This window comes from Grammomys surdaster, unplaced genomic scaffold, assembly GCF_004785775.1.
Source record: "Grammomys surdaster isolate TR1022 unplaced genomic scaffold, NIH_TR_1.0 144, whole genome shotgun sequence".
Classification (NCBI taxonomy): domain Eukaryota; kingdom Metazoa; phylum Chordata; class Mammalia; order Rodentia; family Muridae; genus Grammomys; species Grammomys surdaster.
This window is the reverse complement of record NW_021604602.1, coordinates 6,024,457-6,040,599: the sequence shown is the minus strand read 5'-3', so window position 1 is coordinate 6,040,599 and position 16,143 is coordinate 6,024,457. Positions and strand designations below refer to the sequence as shown.

The following is a 16,143-nucleotide window of genomic DNA, read 5'->3' as shown; positions in this document are numbered from 1 at the left end:
GGTAATTTGATATTTTAAAGATAAATACTATCAATTTAGTAAGCATAGTACAAATTTAAATTAGAAAAGAGTGGATCTGAAGCTATTGTGTCTGGGCCATGGAACAAAAAGAAGTCTGGGCTTCAGGGAAATGAGCTGCTGCTGCCCACATTCCTGGTCTCGTGGTGTACGGCCCAGGGCTGCACATCCTTGATCCACTTGACAGACATTTGCTGGACATCCATGACTCGTAGTACTGCATAAAACGTTCCTTGCTGAGCAAGGTGTCTGTGTGTGACGCACACACACACACACACACACACACACATCCCTATCTGAGGGATACCTCTTCCAGGATGGCCTAGGCTTCCAGGTTATAAAATTACCATCCACATCATACTAACACTTTTTCTTCAGGCCCTGGCCCTTCTTGGGGATACTTCTTCAAGAAGGCTTTAGACACTCCATGCCCAACTCTGAAGTGGCAAAGCAGAGGATGCCCCTGATGTCTCATTAGAGGTTCAGCAAGGCTCCAAGAGGACCTGCCAGCTACAGACTGGCACAGACTCTGTCTCATGCTAGGCATGAAAGATGATGCCCTCACCTAAATTCAGCACTAGAGTCAGCCCTTCCCATTGCCCCCTCTCAGATGCCCATGACCCATACCATTTGTCCCACTTCCTAGACTTCTGGGGCAGCTGTAAAGAAGTATAGCCCGACACACTACAGTGTGGGGTTCATTGCCCCAGTAAGTTTTTAGTTCCAAGACCACCAGCTGGCAGGCTCAACTTCTATCCTGCCCATCCTGCATAGCTAGGTCCTCTGAGTGCTGAGTCAACCTTTTGTGTTTGAGTTTGGGCTGAGCATCCAGAGGGACAGTGGTTTGGGCTTAGGCATTCGGTTTCCTAGTGCGGAGCTTTGGAAGAAATGGATGTCACCTTCAGTGCGGGTTTGCCCTGCTTTCCAGGCTACTCCTATTAGGAATTGTTTTCTCCAGCCTGTGAAGGAGCTATAGGCTTCCCTCTCTCCCTATTATCAGCTCCTCCCAGGCATCTGGCCTCCCAACCCTAGCCAGGGGTTGTCTATTGTTGGACAATAACTTCCTTTAAGGACAAACCAGATCAGCTCACCTTGTTTCCACCGAAACTACTTACGATAATTTTTAATTGGATTTATATCTACTTAAACAAAGGTTTAATTGGTAATAAGTTAGAGAGACTGTGGATACAGGCCTGCCAGGGTCAAGCAGGAATGAGAGAGGAAAGTGTGTATGACTGATAACCACGGGTGCTACCTTCTGGGCAGTGGTGGCTTCTTGGTTTGGCAGCTAGGGCAGTCAGAACCCAAATGTGGTGGGCGGGTGATTCAGTACGTCTCTAGCTCCCTCTGCTATAAAATTGCCTGTGGGTTTGGGGGGTGGATTTAAGTGAGAGTACATTGAATCAATTATCCACCAGTGAGGAGAGCTGACCCCAGTGGCTGGCACCCAAGCCTGCTTAGTAAATTTGCTCTTCAACAAGTGGACAGTGATTGGATAGAGGAGGTCTTGTTTAGCTCTGAGCAGTCCAAGGAAAACCTCAAAGTAAGATGTAAGAGCCCAGGGTACCCAGAGAACCCTGTCAGGCTGAGCGAGAAGAGGTTTTGAAAATGCCCCCATCAGTGTGGGTTTGCCCTGCTTCCCAGGCTACTCCTATTAGGAATTGTCTTCTTCAGCCTTCAAGGGAACTATAGGCCTCCCTCTCTCCATATTATCAACTCCTCCCAGGCCAGGGGTTTTCTGGAATGGACAGGGACTCACAGCACTCAGAGGTGCAGGTATGAGCTTGGGGAACAGACTCTGAAAACCAAAAGGATAAATCCCAGGGACTCTAAAAAGCCGGGAGTCTCACAGACTCTTCCTAGAACTACCATAAAAAAAGGTGTTGATGAAAAAATGGGAAACAAAAGAATTTTTCAGGTAAATAGGGTGAGATACAATCCCTTCCTGGTCTCATCCCAAATCCCTAAGTCCAGCGGAGAAGATAAAGTGGACAGAAATAACCCGAGGTGGAGAAAGAACACCTTAAGAGCATTAGCACCCCAGATTAGAAGGCTGTAGAGGTGGGGTGCCACTCAAGTGAGGACAGCAGAAAGCTTGCTGGGTGGGAAACCTTGATAAAGAGCTGTGGTGTGTTCAAGGGCTTCCCTCCAGGGAAGGGAAGATTTCACTGTTCATCCCAAGTTTGCCGTTATTGGCTTTAACAGGCAGGAAACAGATGGCACTGTCACAAGGGTTTAATTGGGAATAAGTTAATGAAGGGTCTGTGGATTCAGGCCTGCATGGGTCAGACACATCAGGGGAATGGAGTAAAGTGTGCAACACTGCCAGTCAAGGCGCCACCTGCTGGGCAGTCAGGGCTGCCTGGCTTGTCAAGTGGGGCATCAGAATGAAGTGTGGTGGGTAGTCCGGGCAAATGGTGCTACAGTAGCCCTCCCTTCCCATCTTTTCCCTTCCCAGGGCATCCCTTGGTCCTAAGCTAGCCTGAGCCAGAGAGAGCTCAGGAGGGCATTTCCTGTAGGTTCTTGTTTAGGGTCTAAAGCGTGGCTAAAAGACTGTAACTGGGTCTCAAGGGGCCTCTGCAAGAGAGTAACCTGGGGCCAGTGAGGAGGGTGTGGCAAACTGGCACATTTGAAATCGGCAGACTCTGGTTTATGTGTGGACTCAGTTTCAAGCTCTTTAAAGGAATGGTTCTTACGATGGGCAACTTTGCCCTCTGGGGTCCATTGGGCAATGTCTAGAGACATTTTTGGGTTGTCACAACTGGGTGGGTGAGTTGGTGTTACCCTCCCATGGATAGAGACCAGGGTCACCCCACAACTTCCCATAGTTTGCAGGATGGCCCCTACCAGGAAGTATCCTCCCAGCCCCAAAGTCAGCAGTACTGCAGGGGGAGAAATATAGAAATATCTATATTCAGGCAAAAGGGAAGTGATGTAACTTGTCCTGACATCTCTTGCGGTCACCAAATGTCAAGACAACAGTGGCGTGGAAACCAGAGCCTTGGCCACAGACTTGATTTAGGAGGAAATTCTCCATCTTGGTGGACTTGAAACTGGCTGCACATGTTTCACACCCAACTTCCAGTCCTCTGGGCTGTCCATGTCGTGTGGAAACCCGACTGCTCCTGGGAAGACTGAGAGCAGGCCCCCGCTCTGTGGTACAGGGTTCTCTTCCAGGTTACTCCTGGTCTGGGGAGCCGAAGAGAGATAGCCTTGAGTCTGTTCCAGCATCCGAGTTGTGGGGGAGAGGTGCTGAGTGGTCCTTTCCATTGTCTCCACGTAGGAGAATGTTCACCATGGAACACACAGTGTTGTAACTTTCTCTTTCAATTTTACGGTGGATGGACGTCGTTCAGGCTGAGTTTCTGAGGAGCTGTGCTAATCCGAGTAAAATTCTAGGTAAGAACAAGACGTCAGACATTCCACAAGCTCTGGTAAGTGACCAAGGACTCCTTGGAGTGTCCCTCGGTCCTGTTGATACTAGAGCCGCTTTCACCCACTCGTCCATTCTTTGTCGTATCTTCAGTGTGTGTATGTTTGCACGTGCGTGTGCATGTGTGCATGTGTGCGCCCCTGTATGCAGAGGTGCAAGGCTGATGTCAGAAATCACCCACCTTGCTCTTCTATCTTACTCATTGACTTAGGGCCTCTCAGCTGAACTCAGAACTCACGAGTTCGGCTAGTCTTGCTAGTCAGAGGGGGTTACAGGGATCCCATCTCTGCTTTCCAAAGCTGGAACTACATACAGGCAGCTGCCTTTCTCACCCAGCAAGTATGTGGTCCTGGGGGTCTGAATCTGGTCCTTGCGCCTGTGTGGCAAGTGCTCTAACCACTGAGCAATCTCCCCAGTCCTACCCACCCCTGTTTTGACTAAAGCACTAGCTGGGTCTTTTTTACTTAATCACCTTGGGGCTCAGAATCCTCATTAGTTCCCAAGGCAGTCAGTGACAGAAAGGTACAGGAAGAAACACTAAGGGCAGGCTCTCAAAGGTCACCAACAAGAAGTCAGGGGCTGGGCATACTATCCCGCAGATATAATCCTGGTACCCAAGTATGATGGTTTGTATATGCTCAGCCCAGGGAGTGGCACTATTAGAAGGTGTGGCCCTGTTGAGGTATGTGTGTCACTGTGGGTGTGGGCTATAAGACCCTTATCCTAGTTGCCTGGAAGCCAGTATATGCCAGCATACTTCAGATGAAGATGTAGAACTCTTAGCTCTGCCTGTATCATGCCTGCCTGGATGCTGCCATGCTCCAGCTTTAACAATAATGGACTGAACCTCTGAACCTGTAAGCCAGCCCCAAATAAATGTTGTCCTTATAAGAGTTGCCTTGGTCATGGTGTCTGTTTATAGCAGTACAACCCTAACTAAGACATCAAGTAAACTTCTTGAGTACCAAGTAAGCTTCTTAAGCAACTTCTTTACAGGTGACTGTGAGGATGAAGGACAAAGGTGGCTCCTGATGAATCTCAGTCCCCTCTCAATCTCTTACCCTTGTGGGGACCTCCAGCTTTACCCAGCCTAGTACCGTGTCTTCTGTGGTCTCTCATTAGATGACGGTGTGACATGAATGTCAGGACTGCACCTTACATGCACAGGACCGCTCCTTCCTACACTCCCGCAAGATACAGGATACTCAGCAAGTCTATCCCGTGTCTCCATGGAACCTAGAAGCATGCCTCTCCTCATCTCTCAAAGGTCAGGATGCTCCAGCCAGCTGCTAATTCACCCCAGTTTCTTCAGCCCCTCAAGAAGCACAGTGGCATGAAGATAAAAGGGCGCATATGCCCGGGGGATTTTCACAGAGACACTTGGCCTCTGAAATCATTCATCATGGGTAAGGGCAAAACAGCATTGCCATTTGTGACTTCTTGTGCTACAGTCCTTCTGAGGAGGAGCAGCACACTGTCCACACACACTGTTGAGACTAAATTTTTCCTCAGTGTGGTATGTTTCCCTCCCTCTCAGCCTCCCTCCTCCTCCTTCCTCTCCCTCCTTTTCCTCCTTCCCTCCCCCCTTCTCTTTCCATCCTTCCTCCCTTCCTTTTCTTTCCCTCCCCCTCCCTCACCTCTCTACCTCACAACAGAGGGCTTCCAAAAGTCCAGCTTGGAATGATGTAACGCACTCACTGCTAATCTGCCTGTTAATCCTTAAGAGATGCCTTTACATGCAGCTGGCTACACTCAGGAAGTTTTACCTCACTTCAAACTGTATTTCAGAGCCATGATCTACACCCATGGAAGGTGGGCCAAGCCTGTGGAAGCTGATGAGAGCCATCACTCAGGCTCACGGTTCTGTGCCCTACAGACCAGGGGCAGCTCTTCACAGCGGAAAATATAGGGAACTATTTTGGACTCCAATGACGATTAGTTTTGTTGGGGGGGGTATTTCTGAAAACTAAAATATTTCTCGCCCACATCCGTGCACAGACTTGTACATGGACAAACTTGGAGCTATCATAAACCCCTATGAAGTCCATTCATTAGGCCTTTGTTAGACCTACTGTGTGCTTACTGATTTTCCACTATCTAAAGTGGATTCCACTGACATGGATGTGGGGTGGTGTCTCGTGTAAAGAGAGGAAGAGAGGGCTCATAGAAGTCAGTGCCCTGGCATCTAGCCTAGTATGTAAGCATGGGGCAGATGCAGTCAGTTCTTAATGACTGCCCATGTAAGAGAGGACTCAAGAGCACTGGTCCTCCGGCCAGTGCTCCATGTGACTCTCCCATTAGAAACGTAGCAGGATGTGTGGCTTTGGTCCCTGGGCTGCCATAGCTGAATCTCAACAGCAAGCCATGGTTGTCTCAGGCTTTGGAGGTGGGCTCTTGGTGTCCAAGAGCCAGGCGTGGACAGACTTACTCCTTCTGGAGGCTATGAGGCAAGGTCAGTGCCAAGCCCCTCTCTCCGGCTCATACTGGTCATCTCCCTAGGGGGCTCTCATCAGCCCCGCTCCGTGATCTCCTGTCTATTCTTTATACAAGAATATTAACCACATGGCTTTCTCTGACCCCCACAACCACACTACCTTAATTACTGAGAAGATTCATTATCCAAATGAAGTCACTATTTGAGGCACTGGGACTTGGGATGGAAACAGTTTAGTTCTGTTATGTGACATTTTATTCCTTTGTACCGAAACAATCCCTGAGGGGAAGAGGGAAGGCTCATGATCAAGAAATGTAAGACTCACAAAACCCCAAGGTTCTATAAAAAAATACATGCTGGGGAAAGTAGATTCTTCAGTGGTGGGGTGGGCTGCAAGTTATGGCATGAACCCCAGGACACATCTTTCCTGAGTCACCACCCATGCTATCGTGATACAACTGCCTGAGAGTTACCCATGTTCCCATAAGTAACCCAAATAAACTCAACCGTTCATGGAGAGGGCCTTCCTTCACTTGGCAGGGTGTTTCCTTCTGGAGGCTGTAAGATATAAGACCAGGTTCAAAGTCACATGACCAGGACAAGCCCACTAGGAATCTTTTGTTTGAGGAGTTCATGATTCCCTTTGTCCCAAGGGGTGTATTGTGTATAGTTTTTACTACCCCGCTTCAAGCTCTGGGCGAACCACTCTAACATCCCTGCCCAGGTTCTCTAAGATCCTCATATGAAACATGCACACACACACACACACACACACACACACACACAACTTACTTTCAACCTGCCTTATTGGCTCAATTGCTGGGCACTTTTAATCTGCCACGGCTAGCGTGCCCTTTCCTGTTCTCCTAGTTCAGGACCTCTTATTCTGCCCTCTGCTTAGTTATGGTTGCTCCACCCAAGATCTTACATAGCTGGTCACCTCTTCTCCCTCCAAAATCTCCCTTCCTTCCTTGTATCTCTTAGCCTGCCTCCGGGGATATCTCTCTCTCTCTCTCCAGCAATTGGCCCCTGGCATCTTTATTGATCGATCATGAACCAACTGGGAAACAGGACCTTAGCAGCAGAACCAGCCCTACAAAGGGGCTTCGTTACATCCACGAGAGGCAGCAAGTGCCACCGGATTGCAGGACAGTGAGGAGTGGGTAGGGGAGAGGGTAGGGAGAAGGCGGTACCTGCTGAGTGTGGGAGAGGTAGCTGCCGGAGGAGAGAGGTTCGAAGGTGCATCTAGATGAATGTCTGTAGAAATGGAGATTTCTGGCAGGTTCTTTCTCTGATGCAATTCTTTGCAGTTTGGTTCTATGTTTACGTCTTTGTTTTTCGTGTGTCTACTGTGTATGTGCATGCACGCTTTGTGCATGGGTGCTCTGTGCACGCATGCTTTGCGCGTGCTCACTCGTACCCTGGAGTGTACATATGTGTGTGGAGGCCAGACATGGACATCACGTACCTTTCTTATTTGCTTTTCATCTTGTTTTTTTCTGACAAGGTCTCTCATTGAGGCCAGAGCTCATCAGCTGCTCTGACTGTCTTCTCCCTGAACCCAGTCTGTGCTGGGGTTACGGGCATGTGTCAAGGCGTCCAGTTTTCACCTGGGGATAGAAATTTAGGTCCTGGCTCCTCACAGTGGGTGCTTTACTGACTGAGACACCTTAGGTCAGATTCTTTACTGTGTGGGGATTGAGAGAGAAGAGCTATGCAGTTAAAGTGTGGGGGGGAAACCTGAAGGATGGAATTGCATCCGGAGTGCAGCAGGGGACCAGGATGGTAAGAAAATAGGTCGGTCCCAACGCTCTGGAGCTGGAGTCTCAGAAAAGTTCAAAGTCGTGAATCTGGGCTGCCGAGAGGTTTCCCAGAAGTGAGAAAATTGGAGGCAGAAAGGATATCTCACGCGTGATGACAGCCAGGGAAGTGGTGAATCATAGGCTGCCCATCTAGGAAGGTAAGGCAAGCCGAAGGGCAGCCAGGAGTGTGTGTCCCTGTTGTCCAGCTTGGCAGCCAGCCCAGAGCACTCCTGCTAGGGTGGCTCAGAGCCTGCCTCTCCCTTTGCCTGACAGCAGGGGACCAGGAGCAGAAGGAGATGGCATATTCTCCTGAACGCCTTGTGCCCGATCAGGAAGGCAGACAGTTTGGATGCAGGAGCGTTCTGGACTGCATTTGGCAAAGCCCTCATGGCACTGGCTCAGCTGTTAGCTCCCACCCCTCACCAGGAAAGCAGTGTCCCTGCTGGTGTCCCAGCTAAGCCACCAGATCCATCAGGCAAAGATGAATGAGTGTCTCAGGGGCCTTTGCAGCAGTCAGGAATCAGAAAACAGACAGTGAGCTGGGGTTAGGTCTGTCACATTAACCGCTCAAAGCAACAATGTAAAGCAGTCTGTACCTTTGAAATGGTCTTCTTACTTTGCGCCCTTAAGCCTGATGTTTCCAGGGGTTACGCCAGGGTTCCACTCCGATCCACCACTTTCAGCTTATCTGGGACCTTACTCGGAGGTCATCCTGTTACCTGACTCAGATCTAAGACCCTGGAATTCTTCCATCCCAAACCTCAAGTCTTTCTTCAGACTCTAGGCTGACCTCGCTCCTGGGTGGCCAGGGACAGAGCACGGGGCTGGCTCACTGGGCTATAGAAGAAACATCATGGGTGGAGGTGGGATGCAGGCCTGGGATGTCCATAGCCTGGGACCCTTATAGGTGTGGCATGGGATTCCGGCTGGACCCTGGTTCCGCAACACGATGTCAAGGAGTGAGTCCTCTGGCATGCTCGGTGACTTTCACTAAATTGCAGTAGAGACAGGTTTTGCAGCTGAAGAATTGCAGAAACAAAACAAAACCCTTCCAAATACATCTTAATCTTCTAGCACAAAAGAATTACATTTCAAGTGTGGGTGGCGAGAGCCTTTAAACGTTGAATCTGGTGCCCCGGGGGAGCTTCTTGGGCTCAGGATCTGAAGCTTTCCAAGTGCCCACCATACTCTCCTCAACGTTCATTGCTTCCGAGCGAGAGATGCAGCTAAGTGGTACTGCGCTTGTCTAGCGTGCACCAGGCCTGGGTTCCAGCTCCAGCATGGTGGGAAATATCCACTCCATTTTCCTCCAGTGACACTGTCCTTAGCAGCCAGAGCCACCCAACTGACTTAAAACCTGACTGTGTTGCTTTCCTATTAGTCCCTTTCATAGTTGCTGCTGTGTCCAGGAGGAAGACCTGTTTCTGCCTGTAGTACCTGCACCGAGATATGGACTCTCCCTTGAGCTATACGGCCAGCATCACAGGCATCTCTCTGTCCAGGCTCAGCTCAGAACCGACCCAAAGCTGCCCTTCAGTGCTGAGGATACACATGAGTTCAGTGACTCCGAACCAGGCCCAGCTACTAAAGGAAAACAAAGGCGCTCACTGAGCTTTCTTTGGGAGCCTGGCCGCATAGCCCTGTCTTAGCACCGCTGAGCGTCACGCTCCTTCTCCTAAGACCATATCTCCACCGATCCTCCTTCCCTGCAGCCCAAGGCTGCTGCGCGCGGATCTCAGCCTCCGTCTGTTCCCCTGTGGAAAGAGAGAAGGGCAGAAATAAGCCTAGTGTCTGGGAGTGCCTGCTCATTTTTCGGAGCTAAAAAAGCTACACAGGGGATGGGATAGAGCTCTAGCTCGTTCACTGTGTCAAGAGGTGAGGCGTCTGCTCCTCTCTCCTGACCTGGACAGGCCCAGGAACGGGGAGTAGTAACCTCACTGGCACTGAGCTGCGCACAAAATGGGGAGGAGCTTCCATCATTCTCAACCTGGGTTTTCAGCCTAGCCCCGCCCCCAGGAGAGTTTACAGCCTAGCCCCGCCCTCAGGAGGTAGTGCAGGCCATGAGTGGGTTCTTGGCCAACACCCCAGCCATAGTCTCCAGTTACAGGCAGCACCAGGGCAGCTGGGTGGTTGACGACCCTTAGACACTGACTAACTGTACTGGAGATGGTGACTTGCCATTTTAAGCTACTTTGTTTTGGGGGTGGCTTACAAAGCAGCCAAAAGGAGCCGGTATAGAGGATAAACGGCGCTGGTGCGCTGGTGAGCTGGTGAGGTATGAGCTGACTGAAGAAGCCATGAGCACATGGCTTCTGTGTGCACCTGGAGCAACTGCATCTTAGATGCCCAGTTCTATCTGCCTCTTCTGGTTATTGGCAGCACTCTCTGAAAAGGGTGAGTGGGTGTAGGCTGCTTAGAAATCCTTGGAGGTGAGGCCTCACAGGCAATTTGGCGCTCGTTAATTAAGCAGATATTATTAGTTTTGTTTACCTGGGAGGAACGCTGTGATAACAAACCTGCCAGTTCCTCTCCTTCCGCCTCTTGCAGACTGAGGCTTTTATTATTATTTTGATCCGCGCACCAGCCAGAAAAGGGGAGTGTGTCTAAATACTGGAGTGATCTGCTTGTAAGCCAAGCAGCTGGGCAGACAGAGCTGGAATGGCAACAAAGTGATTTTAGCTGAAGTCAGGGCTTTAGTGAGAAATTCAGCGACAGGGTCCCCAGTGTTACAGTAGATCTCCAGAAACCAGGTAGGGTGCAGAGACCTGGATGCCTGTGTGGGTGACCTGTTATTCTCTGAGACAACTCAGCCACATGGTAACTAGTGTCCTGCTGTGGTAGGGGATCCTGACCACCTTAGGAGTGGAACTATTGTCTGCAGGCTTAATGCTATTAAGTTTGGGACACTCCTGGTGGGAAACTAAAACACAACTGTGTTGTAGGCTAAGATTAGACCCTCTTAAGAGGTCGGTGACACTGGAATTTGGCCCCTTGTCTCCTGGATGCAAAGTCCAATTTCTTTCTGCTGTACAGACATCAAGGACAAGCCACTGTGCTGTTGAGGCCTGTGGGTACTCCTAGCGTCTGGCTCTGTGCTGGTGGTTTTATCTCAACTTAACACGAGCTAGAGTCATCTGAAAGGAGAGAACATCCCCTTGAGAAAATGCCTTTGTAAAATCCGGCTATAGGGTATTTTCTCAATTAGTGATTGATGGGGGCGGGCCTAGCCCATGGCAGGTAGTGCCATCCCTGGGCTGGTGGCCCTGGGTTCTATAAGAAAGCAGGGTGAATAAGCCATGGGGAAGCAAGTCAATGAACAGCACCTCTCCACGGCCTCTGCATCAGCTTCTGCTTCCAGGGTCCTGCTTTGAGTTCCAGTCCTGACTTCTTTGGATGGTCAACAGTGATATGGAAGGGTAAGCCAAATAAACCCTTTCCTCCCCAATATGCTTTTTGATCATGGTGTTTCGTCGAAGCAATAGAAACCCTAGGTAAGACACACTCCTACAAAGCAGGTATGAAGACTAACGTGGGAGGTGTTTTTCCTCTCAGCTGGCTTGCTGCAGGGCCCTGGCTGCTGCTGCTGACAGCTTCTCCTCAGGGGCTCTACTCCAAAGGTCACCAAGTTCCTTCAAGGCAGCTAGTTAGTGCTAGCGTTTGCTTTTGGAGGGGGCGGAGCCTTCATTCCAGCTTCTGTTCCCTCCTCTCACCCTTGAAAGCTGAGCAGGGAAATGACGGATGCTTCTGCGATCTGCAGGTGGCCGGGCTCAAGCTGAGCATTCCTGTGGTGTTCCTCACCCTCAACACACACACACACACACACACACACATATGCACACACACGCATGCACACACACGGACATACACACATACACACATACACACATACAGGTGCACACATACATGTGCACACATGCACACACACGCATGCACACACGTACACACACGCATGCACACACACGAATGCACATACACACATACACACACATGTACACACATACACACATGCAGGCGCACACATGCATGCATGCACACATACTCATGCACACACACGCACACGGAAGATGTTGAGGTGTTGCTAAGTTGCCACCTGTTGTCCATGACTCCTGTCACCTGCTTCCATTAAAGCAGCACCTGAGCATTGGCCCCTTGTGGCTCCTCTCAGACCAGGGGACAGCCTTGTGACTACAATTTTGATCACACAGGTCCCAATACACACTTAAAACAAACAAACAAGCATTTAGAATCTCTTCAGAGGATTGAGTTTACTAAAGAACTTTAAAAAGTCAGTGGGCTGGTCATGTGACTCAGCACATTTTTTTTTAAGGTTCCCCCCCCCCCAATAATGACAGATACCAAGGTTTGTGAACCCCTAGTCTGAGCTATGGCTAAAAACATTAAAAACAAAAACAAAAACAGGAAGAAGCACCCACACTTTGATCTTCCTTCTTCATGAGCTTCCTATGCTTTGTGAGTTGTATCTTAGGTTTTGTGAGGGTTTGTGCTAATATTCACTTATCAGTGAGTGCATACCATGTATGTTTTTTTGTGACTGAGTTACTTCACTCAGGATGATATTTTCTAGTTCCATCCATTTGCCTAAGAATTTCATGAAGTCATTGTTTTTAATAGCTGAGTAGCCGGGCAGTGGTGGTGCATGCCTTTAATCCCAGCACTTGGGAGGCAGAGGCAGGTGGATCTCTGAGTTCGAGGCTAGCCTGGTCTACAGAGTGAGTGGCAGGACAGCCAGGGCTACACAGAGAAACCCTGTCTCGAAAAAAAAAAAAAAAACAAAAAAACAAAAAGCTGAGTAATCCTCCATTGTGTAAATAAATGTACCACATTTTCTGTATCCATTTCTCAGTTGAAGGCCATCTGGGTTCTTTCCAGTTTCTGACTATTCTAAATAAGGCTGCTATGAACATAGTGGAACATGTGTCCTTGTTATATGTTGGAGCATCTTCTGGGTGTATGTCCAGTAGTGGTATAGCTGGGTCCTCAAGTAATGCTATGTCCAGTTTTCTGAGGAAGCGCCAGACTGATTTCCACAGTGGTGATACCAGCTTGCAATCCCACCAACAATGGAGGAGTGTTTCTCTTTCTTCACATCCTCGCCAGCACCTACTATCACCTAAGTTTTTGATCTTAGTCATTCTGACTGGTGTGGGGTGGAATCTCAGGGTTGTTTTGATTTCCATTTCCCTGATGACTAAGTATGTTGAACATTTCTTTAGTTGTTTCCCAGCCATTCGAGTTCCTCAGTTGAAAATTCTTTGTTTAGCTCTGTACCCCATTTTTAATAGGGTTATTTGGTTGTCTGGAGTCTAATTTCTTGAGTTCTTTATATACCTTGGATATTAGCCCTCTATCGGATATAGGATTGGTAAAGATCTTTTCCCAATCTGTTGGTTGCCATTTTGTCCTATTGACAGTGTTCTTTGCCTTACAGAAGCTTTGCAATTTTATGAGGTCCCATTTGTCAGTTCTTGCTCTTAGATCATAAGCCATTGGTGTTCTGTTCAGGAACATTTCCCCTGTGCCCAAGTATTTGAGGTTCTTCCCCACCTTCTCTTCTATTAGTTTCAGTGTATCTGGTTTTATGTGGAGGTCCTGTATCCACTTGGACTTGAGCTTTGTACAAGGAGATAAGAATGGATCAATTTGCATTCTTCTACATGTTGACCTCCAGTTGAACCAGCACCATTTGTTGAAAATGCTGTCCTTTTTCCACTGGACAGTTTTAGCTCCTTTGTCAAAGATCAAGTGACCATAGGGGTGTGGGTTCATTTCTGGGTCTTCAATTCTATTCCATTGATCTTCCTGCCTGTCTCTGTACCAATACCATGCAGTTTTTATCACTATTGCTCTGTAGTACAGCTTGAGGTCAGAGATGGTGATTCCCCCAGAGGTTCTTTTATTGTTGAGAATGGTCCTTCTTAGAAGGAGTAACAAAATACTCATGGTAGCAAATATGGAGACAAAGTGTGGGACAGAAACTGAAGGAGGGGCCATCCAGAGACTGTTCTACCTGGGTATCCATCCCATGTGCGTCACCAAAGGCAGACGCTGATGTGGATGCCAGGAAGTGCATGCTGACAGGATCCTGATATAGCTGTCCCCTTAGAGGTCTGCCAGAGCCTGATATATACAGAGGCAGATGCTCACAGCTAACCATTGAACTGATCAAGGGGTTTCCAATGGAAGAGTGAGAGAGAAGACTGAAGGAGCTGAAGGGGTTTGTGGCCCCATGGGGAGAGCAACAATACCAACCAACCAGAGCTCCCAGAGTCTAAACCACCAGCCTGAGAGCACATAGGGAGGGACCCATGGCTCCAGCTGTATATGTAGGGAGGATGGCCTTGTTGAGCATAGGTGGGATAGGAGGTCCTTGGTCCCGTGAAGGCTGGATGCCCCAGTATGGGGGGAATCGGGGGCGGGGAGGTGGGAGTGGGTGGGAGGGGCACATCCTTATAGAAGCAGGAGGAGGGGGGATGGGATAGGGGGTTTCTGGGTGGGTGGGGGAAATGGGGAAAGGGGATCACATCTGAAATGTAAATAAAATATCCAATAAAAAAAAAGAAGGAAAAAATGGGAAGAGCTGGGTAGGCTAGTGCATGCCTTTAACTTGAGTGTTCAGGAGGCAGAGGAGGGTGAATTTCTGTGAGTTCAAAGCCAGTCTGGCCTACACATTGAGTTCAAGAACAGCTAGGCCACATAGAGAGACCCCATGTCAACAAAACATCACAAACAACAGGACAGGGCTCCCTGGGCAGTGGAGGTCAGCCAGTCCTGTGTAAGTGGCAGGGCTTCCTGGGGGTTTGGGGTGATATTTCTCCTCTCTGTCCTCTGCCCCTCCTTCCACGGTTGTTGATGGTGGGGAAGGATGCCCAATAAGCATCCTGGGTTTTGAACCTTAACCAGGATCTGTTTCCTGCAGAAGGCAGCCTACAAGTGTGGGGACCAGATCTCTTGAATGCCAGCTGGATTGACAGGCAAACATGGAGCTGGTTTTGCTCTGGTAGCTGGAGAGGTGGAACTGTGCTTCAGAGGTATGACCATGTGCTATGTGTCTGTCTCACAGGAATGGCCTTTCTGTCTGTGGAGGAGTCCGTTGCCTTCTTGTTGAGAGAATGTACACCTCGCTGTCAGAAAAGATACGGACCCACGTTTGCTCTCCTGCTCTGTGGTGTGCCCGCTGCCGTTGTGAACTAGGAGCAGATGCTCCCTGTCTCCCTGTCTCCGTTACCGCCTAACTACACAGCTGTCTTTCTCCTGCCAGACCTTCATTTGTCATCTCTAATTGGGGACAGCACTGCTACGTGTAGGCTCCTTGTGGAGATTAAATGAGTTAATCTAATGTACCGTGTAGGGCCTGGAACCCAGGGAGCAGGAGGCGGGCTGGTTTGTGTTAGCGGCTGTGCTTGTTTTTCCTGTTGGCACAGAGTATTACCTCTTGGGTGGGCAAATTGGAGTGATGCTTATTTCTTTCAAGAGTGTGTAAATATCCACCACCATTGTGTTCTTAGTCTCCTTTTAAGAAGTGGAGAATGCATATTTGAGTCTTACAACCATCTGGACCCCGGGTGCCTTTTGAAGTTCAAGGTTGTGTAAGAATACATTTCTTAACCATGTGACATTGCTGTAGAGACCTGATTGGATTCCTTTTTCATGTTTATTTTTTTATTTTTTATTTTTTATTTTTTTGGTTTTTCGAGACAAGGTTTTTCTGTGTAGCCCGGGCTGTCCTGGAACTCACTCTGTAGACCAGGCTGGCCTCGAACTCAGAAATCCGCCTGTCTCTGCCTCCCAAGTGCTGGGATTAAAGGCGTGTGCCACCACTGCCCAGCTTTCATGTTTATATTAACTCTCTCTCTGTGTGTGTGTGTGTGTGTGTGTGTGTGTGTGTGTAGTGTATGTACACATTTATATGTCTTCGAGCATGTGTGAGTGAAGGGGTGTTGCCAAAGCCAGAAGTCAATGCTACGTGTCTCTCCAACTTTACTCAGTCTCTCACTGAACCTGGAGCTTACTGATTTGGATAGGCTGACTGGCCCTTGAGCTCCAGAAGATGGCTCCATCTTCTCAGGACTGAGACTACATTGTGTTACCAAGCTTGGCTTTTCCAAACCCTTATTTAAACTTTGAATCGCTCCCCTTATCGTGGAGATAGTCTGGTGAACCTCATGCTGGCCTTGAACTTGCTATGCAGCCAAGATGGACCCTGAACTTCTGATCCTCTTGTTTCCGTCCCCCGAGCATCAGGTTTACTAGCCTGTGGCACCTACTTGGTACTTAACACCAGGGCTTTGTGCATGCTAAGCAAGCTCACTTCCAACTGTCCTACACACTCAGCCCAAGAGCTCTCCCAAGTAAAGATAGTTTTGTGGTCACAGAATTGCCGTGAAGACCGATCCGAGGCTTCCTGGACACCCACATGGTTCTCGTTCCTGCAGATA

General features: G+C 49.0%; 1 long non-coding RNA gene across 1 annotated transcript; it reads left to right on the top strand.

The window, feature by feature from the left end:
* The first annotated feature begins 3,338 nt into the window (after window positions 1-3,338).
* Window positions 3,339-14,849, top strand: LOC114618780. The gene is made up of 3 exons (XR_003711008.1): window positions 3,339-3,417; window positions 4,574-4,718; window positions 14,769-14,849. It is a non-coding gene; the product is annotated as an uncharacterized LOC114618780 (long non-coding RNA).
* Window positions 14,850-16,143: the final 1,294 nt, after the last annotated feature.